An 18,483-nucleotide genomic window follows, 5' to 3' on the forward strand; every position below is an offset into this window, starting at 1 on the left:
CACCCCAGCTAATTTTGTATTTTTAATAAAGACGGGATTTCTCCATGTTGGTCAGGCTGGTCTTGAACTGCTGACCTCAGGTGATCTGCCCGCCTCGGCCTCCCAAAGTGCTGGGATTACAGGCGTGAGCCACCGCGCCCGGCTATTTAAACACTCTTTAAGGTACATAGAAAAGAAATACCTAAGAGAAAAATACACAGAAACATTAATAGCAGCTGTATTCGAAAAGAGGTCACTTTAAATTTGCTATTTCTCTGCATTTCCAAGTTTCTGTTAATGAACCTGGGTGCCCTTCATCTGCTGGTAGGACACAGAGGATCGGGGTATGGATGATGTTAGCATCTCTCAGATGGTCAAGCAGGTGGGCTTTTACTCAACCCTGTGTAACTTGGATCTGGGTTAAACATTCTCCTAAGGCTGAGGCGCTAATACCTGAGCATTTGAAAATACTGCCCTCTACTGCACAGAAATAGCCCTGCGGGAAAATCTACAAAAAACAGTAACCATGCCCAGCTGGGACAAGGCCCCCAGGAAGGCAGCTGACTCACAGGAACTAGCCTATAATACACTTAAAAAATAAGTGAAAAATCAAGCCAAAAAACCCGGCTTAAGCAAATACATTCTGCTCCAGGGCTTCAGATATTAGCTCATCATTACCCTCAAATTATGCCACCCCTGATAGCAGGGCAGATTAGGGTAGGACAGGCAGTGGGGCTGAGGGCTGCTGCTGCATTCCATTCCAGAGGACTCCAGACAGTTCCAGAAACAAGACCTTGGAGTGTCATTTTTGGAAGGCCAACCAAATTTGGATACAAGGATAGAAGAGTGAGACAAAAATAGCTTTTGACTAATAAATGTTAACCAAAGAGTACTGTGGGCCTTTAATTTGATCACTATCTGGATACTCTTGTCTCTGATTGAGAATAGGCCAATAAGCAAAGCAGTTAGTCTTACAACTCTGTTCTGCAGGAGTAGAGCTCTCAACTTCCACCTGCAACCCAACACAGGAACTGTAAGTTTTGGTATTTTGCTTCTCACCCCCTGGAAGCAAGTTATCAAGAGCACCATTCCATTTGCCCAACAGCTCAGTAAATGAGATTGGATAGAATTTAGTGTCCTCAGGCCCTTTGCTGAGGCTATCTGAGCAGTGCCAAATTCAGCCTGCCAAATCACTGCCCTTCAATATGTTCTGATAATACACTAAAGGGAAGGGAAAGAGTGTGAGAAAAACTTTTCCACTGAAACAATTACACTCACCTAATTATAGCCCAACTCTGTTCTCAAATGTTGATTCATTATTCCCAGAACTGCTCTTTGCCATCCCTTGCAAACACAACCCCCATATACAAACACACACATACAAAGATACACTTTCCTATAAATAAAAAGGAAACATACCCTAAGTCCAAGAACAATAATTGGCTTTGGGCCGGTGTTGCATAAGCTTATTGTATAAGATTCTTCTTAATTCTCACTAGCTTGAGCATGACCCTGGTGACAGCCATCTGGCCACGATCACCATCTGGCACTCTCTCTTTGTGCTTTTGACACTTCCTCCTCGGATACCACAGGCTGAACCATCTCATACCAATAGGCCTTTTTCTCAAACTGCTAATTGTGAAATTCACTAAAAATATTTGCTCTCTCTTCATTCTTAGCTTTTTTCCACTGCTCCTCAATTCTGACAGCTTAAAAATTAGAAACCCAACTATTTTATTCGTTTACTCTTTCAAAAGTCATGGTTAGTGTGTACAGCATTTTTCAGAATGTTGTTGGGATTAGAAGGTGTGGTGGGAAGCAGCATAGCATAGTATTAACTGCAACAACGGTAGTATTTCGCCATTACTTTCAATGGCAAAAACCACAATTACTTTTGCACCAACCTAATAATTCAAAGCAGGGATCTCAGAGCCAGACAGACCTGGATTTTAATCCTCACTCACTATCTACTAGTTATGAAGTCTTGAATAAGTTATTTAAACTCCCTCTTAAATGAATGAATTATTTTAAAATATATTTTCAAACTTCAAAATGCATAGGAGATTAAGATACTTTTTTCTTTTTAATTGAGGTATAACACTAAAGAGTAAATCAAATTTTAAGTGTTCAGCCTAATTTTTAGAAATGTATCTGTAGCCACAACTGATAAAAATATAGATAAATCCAGCACTCAGGAGGCTCCCTTGTGGTCGGTCCTCCCTCAATAGATACATACCCCTTCCATAGAACTTGACTATTCTGACCTTTTCCATCACAGATTAGTTTTGCTGATTCCTAATCATCATATATATGGAATAATGAAGTGGATACTCTTTTGTGCCTGGCTTCTTTCTCCCAATATTATTGCTAGACAATATGCAAAAACAATTTTTTTTTTTTCAAAGAGTCTCACTCTCACCCAGGCTGGAGTGCAGTGCCGCAATCTATGCTCACTGCAACCTCCACTTCGCAGGTTCAAGCAATTCTCCTGCCTCAGCCTCTCGAGTAGCTGGAATTACAGGCATGTACCACTATGCCTAGCTAATTTTGTTGTATTTTTAGTAGAGATGGGGTTTCGCCATGTTGGCCAGACTGGTCTCGAACTCCTGACCTCAGGTGATCCACCAGTCTCAGCCTCCCAAAGTGCTGGGATTACAGGCATGAGCCACCACGCCCAGCTGCCAAATTTATATTTAACTTTTAAGGAACTGCCAAACTTCTTTTCAACGTGGCTATGCCATTTTATCTTGGCACCAACAATCTGTGAGAGTTCTGTATCCTGGTCAACGCCTTGCATGATGAGTCCTTTTAATTCTACACATTTTAATAGATGTGTCAGGGTACCTCATTATCATGGTTTGCATTTCCATTTCCCTAATGATGTTTAGCATCTTTTTGTATGCTCATTTGCTATTAGCTTACCTTCTTTATTGAAGTACCTATTCAAATCTTCTATTTTTTTTTTAATTTATTTATTTGAGACAGAGTCTCAGTCTGTAGCCCAGGCTGGAGTGCAGTGGCATGATCTTGGTTCTCTGCAACCTCCCCCTCCCAGGTTCAGGCAATTATCCTGCCTCAGCCTCCCGAGTAGCTGGGACTACAGGTGCATGCACCACGTCAGGCTAATTTTTGTACTTTTTTAGTAGAGACGGGGTTTAACCATGTTAAGCAGGATGGTCTTGATCTCCTGACTTCATGATCCGCCCTCCTCGGCCTCCCAAAGTGCTGGGATTACAGGCGTGAGCCACCATGCCCAGCCTATTCTAGAAGTTTTATATAGTTTTACGTTTTACATTTAGGTCTATGATTTATTTCAAATTAATTTTTATATTTGGTGCAAGGTATGTATAAAAGTTTACTTTCTTCAAGGTGGATATCTAATTGTTTCAGCACCATTTGTTGAAAATCCTGTTTTTCTCCATTGAAATGCCTCTGCACCTTAGTTGAAAATGAATTGACAATTTCCTTCCTTCCTTCCTTCCTTCCCTCCTTCCTTCCTTCCTTCCTTCCTTCCTTCCTTCCTTCCTTCCTTCCTTCCTTCCTTCCTTCCTTCCCTCCCTCCCTCCCTCCCTCCTTCCTTCCTTTTCCCCCCTCCCTCCCTCCCTCCCTCCCTCCTTCCTTCCTTTTCCCCCCTCCCTCCCTCCTTCCTTCTGAGATGGGGTCTCATTATGTTGACCAAGCAGATCTCAAAGTCCTGGCTTCAAGTGATCCTCCCACCTCTGCCTCCCAAAACGTTGAGATTACAGGCATGAGTCACCACGCCCAGCCTCAAATTGACAATATATGTATTGTCTATTTCTAGATTAGTTTATTTCTAGATTATCTATTCTGTGTCATTGATATATTTGTCTACCTTGTCATCTATAGATCATTTTGAGGAGAACTGACATCTTAACACAAATCTTCTGATCTGCCTCTGTAATTTTACTCAACGAAGTTTTGTACTTTTCAATGTACAGGTCCTTCACATATTAGCCAGATTTACCCATAAGCATTTCATGTTTTAACATTACTATAAATGATGTTGATTTTCTAAATTTTAATGTCTAATTCTTTGTTGCTAGAATATAGAAATACAAATGATTTTTGTATGTTGATCTTGTGTCCTACAACCTTGTTAAACTTATTAGCTGATAACTTTTATGCAGATCCCACAGGATTTTCTAGGAAGATAATCATGTCATCTTCAAATAGACAGGTTTATTTCTTCCTTTGCAATGTGGATACCTATATGTTTTTCTTGCCTTATTGCACTGGGTAGAACTTCTACACAACATTGAATAGAGGTAGTAAAAAAGAACATATTGCCTTGTTCCTGACTTTTTGGGGGAAATATACAGTCCTTCACCATTAAGTGTGATAGTAAAATGTAGCTTTTGCAAACATGACCTTTGTTTATCACATCTATTCCTTCTATTCCTAGTGTCATGAGACTAAAATTTTATGAGGAAAGGATGTTGGATTTTGTGAAATGTATTTTCTAAATCTATAATTTGTCTTTTTGTCTGTTAATATATTGAATTCTGCTTATTAATTTTCAAATATTAAGACAACCATGCATTCCTGGGCTACATCCCTTTGTTATATTATCTATTTAATATATTGTTGAATTCTATTTGCTAAAATTGTGTTAAGAATTTTACACCTAAGTTTGTGGAAGCCAGCCTTTAAGATGGGTCCCCATAATCTCTGCTTTCTAGTATTTATACCCTTGAGTAATCACTTATTGTACAATAGTTGACCAATATGGTATTATAGACATGATGCTATGTCACTTCTGAGGTTCGTTATAAAAGACACTGGCTTCTATCTTGCTGCTATCTCTCTTGCTTGGGTCATCTGTGCTGAGGAAAGCCAGCTTCCATGTCATGAGGCCCTATGGAGAGGTCCATATGGCACAGAACTGAGGCCTTTTACCAAAGGCCACATGAGTGAGCTTGGCATCACGGTCTTCAGCCCCAGTATAGTCCAGATGACTGCCGCCTTAGCTGATGGCTTGACTCCAACCTCATGAGAGAACCAGAGACAGAACTATCCAGCTAAGCACTCCTGGATTACTAATCTTCAGAAACTAAAAAATAAGTATGTGGTATTATACAGCAATAAAATAAAAGAGAGACCATTAAGGTACCTGAATGGGAGAGAACGTACTACTCATTGAGAAAACAGAATGGCAAAGATACACAGATAAAAGAGAAACTAGGAGAACAGTTAAATACAAGTTTATAGCTCCTAGCATCACGTGATAGAAAGCCAGGCCCCTTAGTGATACTGCCCATCTTGTCAAGGATAGAACATGTGGAAGAAAAGAAGCCATTTAAGTTTCTTTGATTAAAATGAAGAGAATGCAGCCAACTATTACATTTCACAATAAAGTCTGACTTGACCTAAATACAGCTAATTCTACTAAGACCATATTAAATAGTTTGATCAAGGGCCACTATTTCCTCTTTAAATTAGGATTTCTTTGTTCCATAGTGACCCTCGGTGATTTTAATATTTTATTAATCTATTTTCAGAAGACTGATTTAAAAATGTCTTTATAAGAACATAGAGATACTCTTTATCTTGTTGGGCTGAACAAGAACTAAATTTATGTGCCTCTAATGAGATTAACATGAAGTATGCACACTATCTATGAAGCTTTTTGGGTTTTTGTTTTGTTTTGTTTTGATTAGACAGAGTCTTGCTCTGTTGCCCAGGCTGGAGTGCAGTGGTATGATTTCGGCTCACTGCAACCTCTGCCTACTGGGTTCAAGTGATTCTCCTGCTTCAGCCTCCCAAGTAGCTGGGACTACAGGCCTACGCTACCATGCCTGGCTAACTGTTGTATTTTTAGTAGAGACAGGATTTTACCATGTTGGCCAGGCTGGTCTCAAACTTCTGACCTCAAGTGATCTGCCCCCCTTGGCCTCCCAAAGTGCTGGAATTACTGTGAGCCACCGTGCCAAGCCTATGAAATATTTTTAACTTTACAAAATTGATTACAGTGGCTCTCACCTGTAATCCCAGCACTTTGGGAGGCCAAGGCGGGCAGATCACAAGGTTAGGAGATCGAGACCACCCTGGCTCACACAGTGAAACCCGGCCTCTACTAAAAAATTAGCTGGGCAGAGTGGTGGGCACCTGTAGTCCCAGCTACTGGGGAGGCTGAGGCAGGAGAATGGCGTGAACCTGGGAGGCGGAGCTTGCAGTGAGCCGAGATCATGCCACTGCACCCTAGCCTGCGCGACAGTGAGATGCTGTCTCAAAAAAAAAAATTGACCTTGAATTTAATCAAGGTTCAGCTGTAACTATAATTTTCAGGAAATATGGAGGCTAGAGGAGTATGTTACAGGACGTCATGGAAACAAAACCCAAAATCTGCAAATCTATGTTGAAAAAGTAACCAGTTTTTTCTAACAAACATCAAACAAAAAAAAAGAAGAGGATGGAGGACCTGCATATATTTTTAAATATTTAAGGGAACATTTAAGAGACATATTAGTCAAAGGCAATAAATAGACTCTAGAACCTGATTCAAATAACTCAACATAAAAAATATATATTTATGAGACACTGGGGACTGGGCACAGAGGCTTACACTTGTAATCCTAGCACCTTGGGAGGCCAAGGAGGGTGGATAGTTTGAACTCAGGAGTTCAAGACCAGCCTGGGCTACATGGTGAAGCTCTCTCTCTACAAAAAATACATAAATTTAGCTGGCATGGTGGTGCGCATCTGTAGTCCCAGCAACTTGAGGGGCTGAAGCAGAATCACTTGAGCCCAGGAGGTTGAGGCTGCAGTGAGCCAAGATCTTGCCACTGCACTCCAGCCTGGGTGACAAAGTGAGACCCTGTCTCAGAAAAAAAAAAAAAAAGATATTTGTGAGACACTTGGGGAAGTTCAAACACTGGCTGGATATTACATGATATTAAGGTGTGATTGTTAATTATTAAGGTTTTAAAAATATTATGGGGTAGGCATGGTGGCTCACGCCTGTAATCCCAACACTTTGAGAGGCTGAGGTGGGAGGATCACTTGGCCCAGGAGTTTGGGACCAGCCTGGGCAACATGGCAAGACCTCATCTCTACAAAATAAAAAAATTACCTGGACCAGTGGCACATGCCTGTAGTCCCAGCTACTTGGGAAACAGAGGTTGGGGGATCACTTGAGCCCAGGAGGTTGGAATTGCAGTGAGCCATGTTCACGCCACTGTACTCCAGCCTGGGTGACAGAGTGAGACTTGTCTAAATATAAATATATATATATATTCATACACACACACACACACACACATACTCTGGTTATTTTATCACTCCGATATACACTGATGCACTGAAGTATTACAACCAAGATGTTGAACTGATTTTAAAGTAATTCAGTGGGTAGGTGGGGTATAGGGGGAAAGTGAGAAATAAATGAACCAAGACTAACCACAATTAATTGTTAGAAACTAAGGAATAGAGGCTTATTACTCTGTTCTATTGTGTATGTTTGAATTTTTTTTAAGTAGACAAAAAGTGTGGGCCTCTGGATTTAGACTCTGGGTTCAATTCTCAGCTTTGCTTCTTATGAGGTATATAATCTTAAACAATTAACCTCAATGCCTCAGTTTCCGTGTGGACTGGACAACAAGAGTTCCCACTTCATAGGAAAGTAACAAGGATTAAATGAGACAAGTGCTTAGTGCAATGCCTGACGCATGGTTAAGACAAGTGCTTAGTGCAATGCTTGACACACTATGGTGTTGGCCATAGTTATCATCCTCACTGAATATTTACTTTATATATACAGTTAATCTCTCCTCTATCACATTTCAGACCTTTTAGAAGTCTATAAAATGAGCCAGATGTGGTCGCTCCCGCCTGTATTCCCAGCACTTTGGGAGGTCAAGGTGGAAGGATTTCTTGAGCCCTGGAGTTCTAGACCAGCCTGGGCAACATAGTGAGACCATCTTTACAAAAAATTAAAATAAAAAATTAGCCGGGGAGGCCAAGGCAGGCAGATCACCTGAGGTACAGAGTTCAAGACCAGCCTGACCAACATGGAGAAACCCTGTCTCTACTAAAAACACAAAATTAGCCAGGTGTGGTGGCGCATGTCTGTAACTCCAGCTATTCAGGAGGCTGAGGCAGGAGAATCGCTTGAACCCGGGAGGCAGAAGTTTCAGTGAGCTGAGATCACGCCACTGCACTCCAGCCTGGGCAACAAGAGCAAAACTCCATCTCAAAAAAAAAAAAAAAAAAAATTAGCTGGACATGGTGCTGCATGCCTATAGTCCTTGGCTACTTGGAAAACTGAAGTAGGAGGATCCCCTGAACTCACAATTTTGAGACTACAGTGAGTTATGACTGAACTACTGCACTCCAGCCTGGGCAACAGGGTGAGATCCTGTCTCTAGTTAAAAAAAAAAAAAAAGTGAGGAATTTATTTTTAAAGAAATAATAAAATAAAATGTATATTTTCAGGCAGTTCCAAGATGGCTGAATAGGAACAGCTCCAGGCTACAGCTCCCAGCGTGAGCAACACAGAAGACGGGTGATTTCTGCATTTCCAACTGAGGTACTGGGTTCATCTCACTGGGGTATGTCGGACAGTGGGTGCAGGACAGTGGGTGCAGCCCACCAAGTGAGAGCTGAAGCAGGACAAGGCATCCCCTCACCCAGGAAGCACAAGGGGTAAGGGAATTCCCTTTCCTAGCCAAGGGAAATCGTGACACACAGCACCTGGAAAATCGGGTCACTGCCACCCTAATACTGTGCATTATCAAGGGTCTTAGCAAATGGCACACCAGGAGATTATATCCTGCGCCTGGCTCGGAGGGTCCCATGCCCAGGGGGCCTCCCTCATTGCTAGCACAGCAGTCCAAGATCTAACTGCAAGGCAGCAGTGAGGCTGGGGGAGGGGCACCCACCATTGCTGAGGCTTGAATAGGGAAACAAAGCAGGCAGGAAGCTCAAACTGGGTGGAGCCCACCGTACCTCAAAGAGGCCTGCCTGCCTCTGTAGACTCCACCTCTGGGGACAGGGCATAGCCAAACAAAAGGCAGCAGAAACCTCTGCAGATTGAAATGTCCCTGTCTGATAGCTTTGAAGAGAGTAGTGGTTCTCCTAGCACGGAAGTTGAGATCTGAGAATGGACAGACTGCCTCCTCAAGTGGGTCCCTGACCCCCGAGTAGCCTAACCAGGAGGCACCCCGCAGTAGGGGCAGACTGACACTTCACATGGCCGGGTACCCCTCTAAGACAAAGCTTCCAGAGGAACGATCAGGCAGCAACATTCGCTGTTCAGCAATATTCACTCTTCTGCAGCCTCCGCTGCTTATACCCAGGCAAACAGGGTCTGGAGTGTACCTCAAGCAAACTCCAACAGACCTGCAGCTGAGGGTCCTGGCTGTTAGAAGGAAAACTAACAAACAGAAAGGACATCCACACCAAAACCCCATCTGTACGTCACCATCATCAAAGAACAAAGGTAGATAAAACCATAAAGATGGGGAAAAAACAGAGCAGAAAAGCTGAAAATTCTAAAAATCAGAGTGCCTCTCCCCCCTCCAAAGGAACACAGCTCCTCGACAGCAATGGAACAAAGCATGATGGAGAATGACTTTGACAAGCTGACAGAAGAAGGCTTCAGATGATCAAACTTCTCCCAGCTAAAGGAGGAAGTTTGAACCCATCTCAAAGAAGCTAAAAACCTTGAAAAAAGATTAGACAAATGGCTAACTAGAATAACCAATGTAGAGAAGTCCTTAAATGACCTGATAGAGCTGAAAACCATAGCAGGAGAACTATATGATAAATGCACAAGCTTCAGTAACCGATTTGATCAACTGGAAGAAAGGGAATCAGTGATTGAAAATCAAATGAATGAAATGAAGCAAGAAGAGAAGTGTAGAGAAAAAAGAGTAAAAAGAAATGAACAAAGCCTCCAAGAAATATGGGACTATGTGAAAAGACCAAATCTGCGTCTGATTGGTGTACCTGAAAGTGACGGGGAGAATAGAACCAAGTTGGAAAACACTCTTCAGGCTATTTATCCAGGAGAAATTCCCCAACCTAGCAAGGCAGGCCAACATTTAAATTCAGGACATACAGAGAATGCCACAAAGATACTCCTCAAGAAGAGCAACTCCAAGACATAATTGTCAGATTCGCCAAAGTTGAAATGAAGAAAAAAATGTTAAGGGCAGCCAGAGAGAAAGGTCGGGTTACCCCCAAAGGAAAGCTCATCAGACTAACAGCAGATCTCTCACAGAAACTCTACAAGCCAGAAGAGAGTGGGGGCGAATATTCAACAGTCTTAAAGAAAAGAATTTTCAACCCAGAATTTCATATCCAGCCAAACTAAGTTTCATAAGTGAAGGAGAAATAAAATCTTTTACAGACAAGCAAATGCTGAGAGATTTTGTCACCACCAGGCCTGCCCTACAAGAGCTCCTGAAGGAAGAACTAAACACAGAAAGGAACAACCAGTACCAGCCACTGCAAAAACATGCCAAAATGTAAAGACCATCAATGGTAGGAAGAAACTGCATCAACTAACAAAAAAAATAACCAGCTAACATCATAATGACAGGATCAAATTCACACATAACAATATTAACCTTAAATGTAAATGGGCTAAATGCTCCAATTAAAACACACAGACTGGCAAATTGGATAAAGAGTCAAGACCCATCAGTGTGCTGTATGCAGGAGATCCATCTCATGAGCAGAGACACACATAGGCTCAAAATAAAGAGATGGAGGAAGATCTACCAAGCAAATGGAAAACAAAACCAAAAAACAGGCAGGGGTTGCAATCCTAGTCTTTGATAAAACAGACTTTAAACCAACAAAGATCAAAAGAGACAAAGAAGGCCATTACATAATGGTAAAGGGATCAATTCAACAAGAAGAGCTAACTATCCTAAATATATATGAACCCAATATAGGAGCACCCAGATTCATAAAGCAAGTCCTTAGAGGCTTACAATGAGACTTAGACTCCCACACAATAACAATGGGAGACTTCAACACCTCACTGTCAACATTAGATAGATCAATGAGACAGAAAATTAACAAGGATATCCAGGAATTGAACTCAGCTCTGCACCAAGTGGACCTAATGGACATATACAGAACTCTCCACCCCAATTCAACAGAATACACATTCTTCTCAGCACCACATCACACTTACTCCAAAATTGACCACACAGTTGGAAGTAAAGCACTTCTCAGCAAATGTACAAGAACAGAAATTATAACAAACTGTCTCTCAGACCACAATGCAATCAAACCAGAACTCAGGATTAAGAAACTCACTCAAAACTGCTCAGCTACATGGAAACTGAATAACCTGCTCCTGAATGACTACTGGGTACATAATGAAATGAAGGCAGAAATAAACATGTTCTTTGAAACCACTGAGAACAAAGATACAACATACCAGAATCTCTAGGACACATTTAAAGCAGTGTGTAGAGGGAAATTTGTAGCACTAAATGCCCACAAGAGAAAGCAGGAAAGATCTAAAATCGACACCCTAACGTCACAATTAAAAGAACTGGAGAAGCAAGAGCAAACACATTCAAAAGGTAGCAGAAGACAAGAAATTACTAAGATCAGAGCAGAACTGAAGGAGATAGAGACACAAAAAAAACTTCAAAACATCAATGAATCCAGGAGCTGGTTTTTTGAAAAGATCAACAAAATTGATAGACCACTAGCAAGACTAATAAAGAAGAAAAGAGAGAAGAATCAAATAGATACAGTAAAAAATGATAAAGGGGATATCACCACCGACCCCACAGAAATACAAACTATCATCAGAGAATACTAAAAACACCTCTACGCAAATAAACTAGAAAACCTAGAAGAAATGGATAAATTCCTGGACACATACACCCTCCCAAGACTAAACCAGGAAGAAGGTGAATCCCTGAATAGCCCAATAACAGGCTCTGAAATTGAGGCAATAATTAATAGCCTACCAACCAAAAAAAGTCCAGGACCAGATAGATTCACAGCCAAATTCTACCAGAGGTACAAGGAGGAGCTGGTACCATTCCTTCTAAAACTATTCCAATCAATAGAAAAAGAAGGAATCCTCCCTACTCATTTTATGAGGCCAACATCATCCTGATACCAAAGCCTGGCAGAGACACAACAAAAAAAGAGAATTTTACACCAGTATCCCTGATGAACATTGAGGCAAAAATCCTCAACAAAATACTGGCAAACCAAATCCAGCAGCACATCAAAAACCTTATCCACCATGATCAAGTGGGCTTCATCCCTGGGATGCAAGGCTGGTTCAACATATGCAAATCAATAAACATAATCCAGCATATAAACAGAACCAAACACAAAAACCACATGATTATCTCAATAGATGCAGAAAAGGCCTTTGACAAAATTCAACAGCCAGTCATGCTAAAAACTCTCAATAAATTCGGTATTGATGGAACATATCTCAAAATAATAAGAGCTATTTATGACAAACCCACAGCCAATATTATACTGAATGGGCAAAAACTGGAAGCATTCCCTTTGAAAACTGGCACAAGACAGGGATGCCCTCTCTCACCACTCCTATTCAACATAGTGTTGGAAGTTCTGGCTAGGGCAATCAGGCTGGAGAAAGAAATAAAGGGTATTCAATCAGGAAAAGAGGAAGTCAAACTGTCCCTGTTTGCGGATGACATGATTGTATACTTAGAAAACCCCATTGTCTCAGCCCAAAATCTCCTTAAGCTAATAAGCAACTTCAGCAAAGTCTCAGTATACAAAATCAATGTGCAAAAATCACAAGCATTCTTATACACCAGTAACAGATAAACAGAGAGCCAAATCATGAGTGAACTCCCATTCACAATTGCTTCAAAGAGAATAAAATACCTAGGAATCCAACTTACAAGGGATGTGAAGGACCTCTTCAAGGAGAACTACAAACCACTGCTCAATGAAATAAAAGAGGACACAAACAAATGGAAAAACATTCCATGCTCATGGATAGGAAGAATCAGTATCATGAAAATGGCCATACTGCCCAAGGTAATTTATAGATTCAATGCCATCCCCATTAAGCTACCAATGACTTTCTTCACAGAATTGGAAAAAACTGCTTTAAAGTTCATATGGAACCAAAAAAGAGCTCACATCTCCAAGACAATCCTAAGTCAAAAGAACAAAGCTGGAGGCATCACGCTACCTGACTTCAAACTATACTACAAGGCTACAGTAACCAAAACAGCATGGTACTGGTGCCAAAACAGAGATATAGACCAATGGAACAGAACAGAGCCCTCAGAAATAATACCACACATCTACAACCATCTGATCTTTGACAAACCTGACAAAAACAAGAAATGGGGAAAGGATTCCCTATTTAATAAATGGTGCTGGGAAAACTGGCTAGCCATATGTAGAAAGCTGAAACTGGATCCCGTCCTTACACCTTATATGAAAATTAATTCAAGATGGATTAGAGACTTAAATGTTAGACCTAAAACCTTAAAAACCCTAGAAGAAAACCTAGGCAATACCACTCAGGACATAGGCATGGGCAAGGACTTCATGTCTAAAACAACAAAAGCAATGGCAACAAAAGCCAAAATTGACAAATGGGATCTAATTAAACTAAAGAGCTTCTGCGCAGCAAAAGAAACTACCATCAGGGTGAACAGGCAACCTACAGAATGGGGGAAAATTTTTGCAATCTACTCATCTGACAAAGGGCTAATATCCAGAACCTACAAAGAACTCAAACAAATTTACAAGAAAAAAACAAACAACCCCATCAAAAAGTGGGCAAAGGATATGAACAGACACTTCTCAAAAGAAGACATTTATGCAGCCAACAGACACATGAAAAAATGCTCATAATCACTCGCCATCAGAGAAATGCAAATCAGAACCACAATGAGATACCATCTTACACCAGTTAGAATGGCAATCATTAAAAAGTCAGGAAACAACAGGTGCTGGAGAGGATGTAGAGAAATAGGAACACTTTTACACTGTTGGTGGGACTGTAAACCAGTTCAACCATTGTGGAAGACACTGCGGCGATTCCTCGAGGATCTAGAACTAGAAATACTATTTGACCCAGCCATCCCATTACTGGGTATATACCCAAAGGAGTACAAATCATGCTGCTATAAAAACACATGTACACATATGTTTACTGTGGCACTATTCACAATAGCAAAGACTTGGAACTAACCCAAATGTCCATCAATGACAGACTGGATTAAGAAAATGTGGCACATATACACCATGGAATACTACGCCGCCATAAAAAAGGATGAGTTCGTGTCCTTTGTAGGGACATGGATGCAGCTGGAAACCATCATTCTCAGCAAACTATTGCAAGAACAGAAAACCAAACACCGCATGTTCTCACTCATAGGTGGGAATTGAACAATGAGAACACTTGGACCCAGGAAGGGTAACATCACACACCAGCGCCTGTCGTGGGGTGGGGGGAGGGCAGAGGGATAGCATTAGGAGATATACCTAATGTAAATGATGAGTTAATGGGTGCAGCACACCAACATGGCACATGTATACATATGTAACAAACCTGCACGTTGTGCACATGTACCCTAAAACTTAAAAGTATAATAAAAAATAAATAAATTTAAAAAAAAGAAAAAAAATAAAATGCATATTTTAAACTTTAAAAGGAAATATATTGTCTCATTTCAATTTTATCCATACTACCTATGTTATATATTTTACTCTATAAAATACATACAGTATGAGTTGCACACATCGTTTTGTAAGAAGAAAAAAAAAAAGCTTTGCCTACCAGAATAAAATCTGAGATCTGTGAGAAGGATCATTTCTGGGAAGTGGAATCACTGAGAGAGAAACTGAAGAACTGATATGGAAATGATGAGTCATGAAGCTATCAGGATAGACTTTTTGTTCTTATGGTATCCTAACTTTGTTGAGAATTTGTTCATATAAACATACTTTGTGTCAGCACCGACTCACTACACTTTTTGGCAAGCCTTTTAGACCTTTCAACTTTAAAGACATAATACTGAATGTATACATTCCATCAGCGGACTCATATTAAACCTCCTGCAGAAAGGCTTTATCTCAAACTGCATTACCTTAAATTTCTATATATTTCCTTCATATATTCCTCTGAATCATAAGGCATTATCATATTTGACAAATGAAGACACTCTATGAAATGCCCAATGCCAAAGACAATAGCATAATGAAGACTACGCTTTCTTATACTGCAACGATGGACATTCCGCTATCTGAAAGTACATTTACATCCCCCACCTCAACTGCACCACAGCCATTTGACCTCAGAGTTCCTTTACAGCTGTACCAAAGTGGCTAATGTGAACAACTTTGGTTAATTTTTCCTTTGAGCCTTTATAAAAGATAAAGCTTTTTATCATAAAATTAAGAATGCATTGTCCAAAAATTCATAGAGAGAAAAAAACCTACCTTAACACTTTTTTTTTTTTTTTTTTTTTTTTTTTTTGAGACTCTGTGGCTCAGACAGGAGTGCAGTGTGCAATCTCAGCTCACTGTACCCTCTGCCTCCCGGGTTCAAATGATTCTCCTGCCTCAGCCTCCTGAGGAGCTGGGATTACAAGTGTGTGCCACCACACCCAGCTAATATTTGTATTTTTAGTAGACATGGGATTTCTCTATGTTACCTAGGCTGGTCTTGAACTCCTGACCTCAGGTGACCCACCCGCCTCGTTCTCCCAAAGTGCTGGGATTACAGGTGTGAGCCATCGTGCCCAGCCTTAACACATTATACTTTCTACATCTCATTCAGCCTGAAAAAAAGTGCCAGTAATATTTTTAAACCAAACTGTTCACTAACTTTCCCCTTTCTCTTCCCTGCCTACCACCCCACCCTCGTTTCAGAAAATGTTGAGTCAGAGAGGGATAAAATTTAGAAAGACCCCTATTTAGGCTGGTTCTTTCTAGCAGTCTGAGATATTTGCAAAGTGGAATTATCCCCAGAATGCCTATTCCCTGGCCCCATCTATTCATCTTTTGCTTGTACTGTTCTCAAGTGAAATGTTCTTCACTCTTCTCTTCCCCTCGTCTAAGCTTTCAAAGCCAGAACACATCCGGTCTCTTCCCTCTCATCCCTGGTTGCTGATTTCTAAGCTAAGTCTATGCCTCCAAGTCAGTAATTTTCACTCCTAGCTGCCTTTTGGAATCATCTAATGCTTTTTACAAATTAGATGCTCTGGCCTTCTACCAGACTGAGAATCATAATCTCTAGGACTGAAGTCAAAACCTTGCAAGATTTTTCAAAAATCTCTCCAAGTAATTCAGAGGATCCTAAGGGTTGGAAACCATTGTTCTAGTAATTACAATTCTCCTAGTCATGTCTTGCTAGTTTTATCTTTCTTTTTTTTTTTTTTTTTGAGACCGAGTCACCCAGACTGAAGTGCAGTGGCATGATCTCTGCTCACTGCAACCTCCGCCTCCAGGGATCGAGCGATTCTTCTGCCTCAGCCTCCTGAGTAGCTGGGATTACAGGCACACGCCACCACACCCAGCTAATTTTTGTTTTTAGTGGAGACAGAGTTTCACCATGTTGGTCAGGTTGGTCTCAAACTCCTGACATCGTGATCTGCCCACCTCAGCCTCCCAAAGTGCTGAGATTACAAGCCTGAGTCACCGCACCCAGCCCATCTTTCATTCTTTTACCGCCCCCTCAGGTGTTTGAAAGGATAAAGCTCACATAAGATTTATCTATTTGGTTTCTTGCTTAATTTATTATTGCTGTGGAAACACTGGCCTCTCTCAGTCTCTCTGCCTAATTTATGTTTCCTTTTTAGTATCATCCCTGAACATTTTTTAATAATTTCAACTTTTATTCTTGATTCAGGCAGTACCTATGCAGGTTTGTTACATGGATATACTGTGTGATGCTGAGGCTTGGGGTACAACTGATTCTGTCACCCAGGTAGTAAGCATAGTTTTTCAACTATTGGTGGAAAACTATTGGTTTTTCAACCCTTTCCCCACTCTTTCCCTCCCCTCTCAAGCAGTCCCCAGTGTCTGTTGTTGCTATCTTTATGTTCATGAGTATCCAACGTTTAGCTCCCACTTATAAGTGAAAACATGTGGCATTTGGTCCAGCAATCCCATTACTGTGTATATATCTAAAAAATATATAAATTGTTCACCCAAAAAGACACATGTACTTGTATGTTCATCACAGCACTATTCACAATTGCAAAACATGGAATCAAGCTAGGTGTCCATCAAAGATGGACTGGATAAAGAAAATGTGGTACATATACACCATGGAATACTATACAGCCATAAAAAAAAAAGAATGAAATCATGTCCTTTGCAGTAACATGGATGCAGCTGGAGGCCATTACCTTAAACAAATCAACACAGGAACATCTCTGAACTTTCGGTCAGCCTCCCCAAATCCTCTTACAGTGATCATTCTCAAGTCTTAATGTACACCAAAATCACCCAGATGGCTTGTTAAAACACACATTTCTAGGCTGCACCCCCAAATGCATAATGTAGTAATTCTGAGAATCTGTATTTCTAACAAGTTTCCAGGTGATGCTGATGTACCTGGTCAGGCGACCACACTTAGAAATATCAGTTATAGATTTCCTAATGAACCCCATATTTTGGGCATCAATCACCTGGCAACTTGATGCAGTTACGGGACCCCTTTCCTCCCCAAAATAATTATAAATCTTCCTTCATGATCCACTTCTAAATCACAACAAACATTTGCACTTAGAGGTAATTAAATCTGGCCGGGCACCGTGGCTCACGCCTGTAATCTCAGCACTTTGGGAAGCCAAGGTGGGTGGATCACCTGAGGTCAGGAGTTCAAAACCAGCCTGGCCAACACGATGAAATCCTGTCTCTACTAAAAAATTAGCTGGGCATGGTGGCAGGTGCCTGTAATCCAGCTACTAGGGAGGCTGAGACAGTAGAACCATTTGAACCCGAGAAGCAGAGGTTTCAGGGAGCCAAGATCATGCCATCGTACTCCAGCCTGGGCAACAAGAATGAAACACCATCTCAAAAAAAAAAAAAAAAAAGAAAAAAGGTAATTAAACCCAATAAACCCTAATTAAAATGTTTGAGTGCCTACTATGAGAAAAACATGGTCTGATTACTAAAAACCACACTGATTTTTCGTAATACATGTTAGAATTATTGAGGTACATTTTCTTGTTAGTATATATAAACATATAACCCCAATTTGGGAAGGGAATAGCTCTACTCTCAAAATGATGGATGTGATAGTTAATTTTATGTGTCAGCTTGACTGGGTTAAGGGATGCCCAGACAGCTGGTAAAACATTATTCCTAGGTGTGTCTTTGAGGGTGTTTCTAGAAGATATTAACATTTGAGTCAGGAGACTGAGTAAGGAAGACTGTCCTCATCAGTGTGGGTGGGCAGCATCCAATACATTGAGGGCCTGAATAAAACAAAAGGGCAGAGGAAGAGTGAACTGGCTCTGCTTGAGCTGGGACATCCATCTTCTCCTGCCCTTG

General features: G+C 40.9%; 1 long non-coding RNA gene across 1 annotated transcript in view; it reads left to right on the forward strand.

Annotated features, from left to right (window-relative positions):
* Positions 1–17,999, forward strand: part of LOC144329875 (uncharacterized) — a 44,046-nt gene extending 26,047 nt beyond the window's left edge. Inside the window, exon 2 of the long non-coding RNA XR_013395604.1 lies at positions 17,877–17,999. This is a non-coding gene — a long non-coding RNA (uncharacterized LOC144329875). The remainder of the gene's footprint in view (positions 1–17,876) is intronic.
* Positions 18,000–18,483: the final 484 nt, after the last annotated feature.

Source organism: Macaca mulatta, chromosome 1 (genome assembly GCF_049350105.2).
Source record: "Macaca mulatta isolate MMU2019108-1 chromosome 1, T2T-MMU8v2.0, whole genome shotgun sequence".
NCBI classification, from domain to species: Eukaryota; Metazoa; Chordata; class Mammalia; order Primates; family Cercopithecidae; genus Macaca; species Macaca mulatta.